The following is a 5206-nucleotide window of genomic DNA, read 5'->3' on the forward strand; positions in this document are numbered from 1 at the left end:
GGCTGACCCTTGATAAAGGCTAGATGTGCCGAAACGGCCCGTTGCGATGGCCGGTCCCTATCTTTCTTCCCACTGTTGAAAGTCTCCAGTGATGGATGAGTACTTCACAACCTTCTTATTGATGTTGGCTCTATGATGGCTTTTTTATATATCTCTTTTTGATACTACATTAAAATATGCTTTATTGAAATACTTGATTTGGTGGTGTGCTGGTTCCTAAGGTTTACCCTATTTGGGAAACTTGTGATATTGCTGCTGGACTTACTATTACCGGGCACCCACATTGAAGATTTTATATAAGTGTGTGCGACCTGACTATTTGTTATATATATATATATATATATATATATATATAAATAAATAAAAAACACATTATATAACATTTAAATGCTCTTATAACCCCCTATTTGCATATTTTCAAGTAGGAGGGGTGCAATCCCAATCATTACCACATGGTGGCCCCAGTGTTTCAATGAAAGGAAGAAATAAAAAAAACACAAGACACAATTTCGTTAGCACTAAATGGATATGTCACACTAACGTCTGAGCAGGTTCTCATGCCAATCACAGATAAAATAAAAAGCATCAATTCATATCTTGGTCTCACAGATAAGTGTCATAGATCAGCGTGTGGTGGGCTGGTAACCCTGAGACTAGCAGCCACATCAATGGGTCACTAAACCACACAGTGTAGGTGCTCGGATATGGCTGTATGTATGGGTGTGAATTAAAAGATCTACAGTCAAAAGGTTGATAGTGTCTAGGTAGACACCCCAGCTGGTAGACAGGCAATAGGTCAATAGGTAGAAAAAGTCGACATGGATGAAGATCGACAAGTACAAAAGGTCAAAATGGTGAAAGGGTCAGCACAAAATAAAGGTTGGCACATTTTTTTTTTCTAACCCTAATCTTCACCCTAACCATCCCCTTAATGCCCTAATCCTCTAGTAAGTGTCTAACCCTAACCGTCCCTCCTAGTGCCTAACCCTAACCATCGGGGTAAGTGCCTAACCGTCGCGGTAAGTGCCTAACCCTAACCGTCCCTCCTAGTGCCTAACCCTAACCGTCCTTCCTAGTGCCTAACCTTAACCATCAGGGTAAGTGCCTAACCCTAACCGTCCTTCCTAGTGCCTAACATTAACCGTCCTTCCTAGTGCCTAACCTTAACCATCAGGGTAAGTGCCTAACCCTAACCGTCCTTCCTAGTGCCTAACTTTAACCGTCCTTCCTAGTGCCTAACCTTAACCGTCAGGGTAAGTGCCTAACCCTAACCGCCCTTCCTAGTGCCTAACCTTAACCGTCCTTCCTAGTGCCTAACCTTAACCGTCAGGGTAAGTGCCTAACCCTAACCGTCCTTCCTATTGCCTAACCTTAACCGTCCTTCCTAGTGCCTAACCCTAACCGTTGGGATAAGTGTCTAACCCTAACCATCCTTCCTAGTACCTAACCCTAACCGTCGGGGTAAGTGCCTAACCCTAACCGTCGGGGTAAGTGCCTAACCCTAACCGTCCTTCCTAGTGCCTAACCTTAACCATCAGGGTAAGTGCCTAACCCTAACTGTCCTTCCTAGTGCCTAACCTTAACCGTCAGGGTAAGTGCCTAACCCTAACCGTCCTTCCTATTGCCTAACCTTAACCGTCCTTCCTAGTGCCTAACCCTAACCGTTGGGATAAGTGTCTAACCCTAACCATCCTTCCTAGTGCCTAACCCTAACCGTCGGGGTAAGTGCCTAACCCTAACCGTCGGGGTAAGTGCCTAACTCTAACCATCGGGGTAAGTGCCTAACTGTCAGGGTAAGTGCCTAACCGTCGGGGTAAGTGCCTAACCCTATCCGTCGCGGTAAGTGCCTAACTCTAACCGTCGCGGTAAGTGCCTAACCCTAACCGTCGGGGTAAGTGCCTAACTCTATCCGTCGCGGTAAGTGCCTAACCCTAACCGTCGGGGTAAGTGCCTAACTGTCGGGGTAAGTGCCTAACTCTATCCATCGCGGTAAGTGCCTAACTCTAACCATCGCGGTAAGTGCCTAACCCTAACCGTCGGGGTAAGTGCCTAACTCTATCCATCGCAGTAAGTGCCTAACCCTAACCGTCGCGGTAAGTGTCTAACCCTAACCGTCTGGGTAAGTGCCTAACCCTAACCGTCCCCTCTACAGCCTACTTCTCCAGTAAGTTCCTAACCCTAAAAAAATAAAAAAATGTATTGACCGTTTTTGTGTCGACCATTTGTACCTGTCGACCTTTTGTACCTGTTGACCTATTGCCTGTCTACCAGTTGGTGTCTACCTAGGCACTGTCTACCTTTTTACTGTAGATATATTAATTGGAACCCGTATATACTGTATATATTATGTAGTGATGCCCTGTTGTTCCACTGCAGATGACAAATGTTCTTCCCAGTCCCGGCCATCACTGCTATGGCTGATATAGGTGTCTGGATATAATTGCATTGACTCTTGAATCTTCATCACATATTTAATTAGTACAACCACTGTAATTTGTCTAAAAAATAGTACATTAAGCAATTTATACGTATTTATCTAACACAGTTCATGCTGACAAACCTGTATATAACGTGCACTCTCTCCAGCCCATGAAGATCATTTACGCATCTCCACCTCCAGCATGAAACTGGGTTCTTCCATTAGAGATGCAGCCGTGTCCCTGGCCTGGTCCCAGGGTGGGCTACGGTCTGCCCAGGTCTTCCCATCAGAGGGCGCATTTGTAAAAGGTACAGCTGGGATGATCTTGCATGACTAAAAAATCGTGTGCACACATGTGCCTCATTGCAGATTTACCTGATTTTGGCACAGTCTGGAGAGGATGATGATGACGTTCGCTTCACATATGGAAACTTTTGGAAATATTTATTTGCAACAGAGAACACTTGTGATTGGCTGTTTGTGAATGCACCGCCTCGGTTGATAGGTGCTGTCATATTTGCTCTGTCATATATTATGTTTCTGTGTTTGTGTTTATTCAAATGATTTAGCGGTCTTCCTGTTAATTGCAGTATGGACTGGCGGTCCCAGGGGCAGAAAACACCTCCCATGAGACCGCCTATTCGGCTGTGATAAGCCACCGCTAGCAGTCCCTGTGGCTGTCGAATGTTACTAGGGGGCTGCAGGGCAGTGGCGTAACTAGGGTATTTGGAGCCCAGGGCAAATTTGAAAAGGGAGCCCCCCCCAAACATCACGATATGTGCGCGCGCGCGGGAAAAAAATGGGCGTGGTCACTTAAAAATTGGGCGTGTCAACACGACACACCCCTTTATTTTCACGCTGAACATTCCTATCCATATCCACCTTAACCCCAGTAGTACCCCTTATACAGTACCCCCAGTATGCAGTTGTGGTCCCTCTCATGCAGGCCCATAGTAGTGCCCCTTATACAGTATCCCCAGTAGTGGTCCCCCTTATACAGCCCCCAATCAGTTCCCCTTACTCAGTACCCCCAGTAGTGGTCCCCCCAAATGCAGTGCCCTATGTAGTGTTCCCCCTTATGCAGTGGCCCCAGTAGCAGTCCCCACAATGCAATGCGCCCAGTAGCGGTATCCCCTTATGCAGTGCCATTTATATAGTGCCCCCAGTAGTAGATCCCCCCTATGCAGTGCCCTTTATATAGTGCCCCCAGCAGTAGTCCCCCCCATGCAAGTTTCCCAGTAGTGGTCCCCCTTATGCAGGCACCCAGTAGTGATCCCCCCTATCTAGTGCCCCCTGTAGTGGTCCCCGCAGTGCCCCTAGCAGTAAGCCCCTTATATAGTGCCCCCAGCAGTAGTCCCCCCCCCCTCCCATGCAGTGCCCCCAGTAGTGGTCCCCCTGATGCAGGCTCCCAGTAGTGACCCCCCCCCTATCCAGTGGTCCCTGTAGTGGTCCTTCCTGTTATTGCCCCCAGTTGTGGTCCCCCCAGTGCAGTGCCCCTAGTAGTAGGCCCCTTTTATAATGCCCCCAGTAGTAGTTCCCCTCCCAAGTAGTGGTCCCCAGTTGAGGTTCCCCCTCCCGATTAAGTGCACCCTGTAATAGCCCCGCCCAACAGAGGTCCTCCCAATAATGGTGCCCCCAGTAATAGGTCCCTCCAGTAGAGATCCTCCCAGTAATGGTGCCCCCTGTAATAGCCCCCCCCAGTAGAGGTCATCCTAATAATGGTGCCCCCAGTAGTAGACTCCCCCCCCCCCGTTGTGCCCCCACCCCAGTAGAGGTCCCCCCAGTGGTAGCCACCCCCGTTGTGCCCCCAGTAGTGCTGACAGGTTTTTAAAAATATATATACAAAAACTTACTTACCTGAATCCACGCTGCTGCTGCTCCTCCAGTCTGCGACGCCGCTCCCACCGCCGCCCGCCAGTCCTCCCGGGCTGGCGCGCTCAGCATAATGGTACAGACGTCATGACGTCAGTCCCATTACCCACTGCAAGAGCCGGACGGAAGTCCAGCTCTTGCAGTGGGTGCTGCAGCAGTCAATGAGAGTCTATCTGACTCTCATTGGCTGCTGTTTAACACACGCATCGCCGCCAGCGCTGGCGGCGATGCGTGTGTTATGCACAGCCTGAGCCCACCTCCTAGCGCTATTGGGCAAGCGCTCAGGGGGAGGGAACGGGCTCAGGCGTGCAGCACAGGACCGGCGCTGGAAGCCTAGCGCCGGTCCTGTGTAAATGTGTAGCGCTGACCGCACTCATTGCGGTCGGCGCTACACTGGCTAACTTAGGCGGGCGGGCCGGTACCGCGGCCGGCGGCGCCCCCCCGCGCCGCCGGTCCGACGGCGCCCAGGGCACGCACCCACATTCCAGATACAGGGATTTACTGTGTGCAGTACTCTTATGTAATTGTAATACCTTCTATTACCACATAGGGACAAGTCCTCAATAACTCATGAGTAGGAGAGGGACATGGAGACTGTGATTCTTCCATGTGTAGTCACTATGGTCATATGGAGGTTTCCATGACCTAGCTAGAATTCCGCCTATGAATGTCTTTTTCCCATATGAATTGCATGCAGGAGGTGTAAATGATGACCCATTATAATCACAAGCCCAAGTTCAGTGCCCATTACTTCCAAGGAGGTAGTAGAGAAGGATTCCCTGTGGCCCAGGACACACACAGCATGTCTGCCCTCTCCCCCCTTGAATCCCATCTAAGCATCTCCTGGCCTGCACTCATTGTGGTCTACGGCCTGTCCAAAGCTTCCAGTCAGACGGAGCAACATTTAGAAAACAA

This window comes from Taudactylus pleione, unplaced genomic scaffold, assembly GCF_031769625.1.
Source record: "Taudactylus pleione unplaced genomic scaffold, aTauple2 ptg002751l, whole genome shotgun sequence".
In the NCBI taxonomy this organism is placed as follows: Eukaryota; Metazoa; Chordata; class Amphibia; order Anura; family Myobatrachidae; genus Taudactylus; species Taudactylus pleione.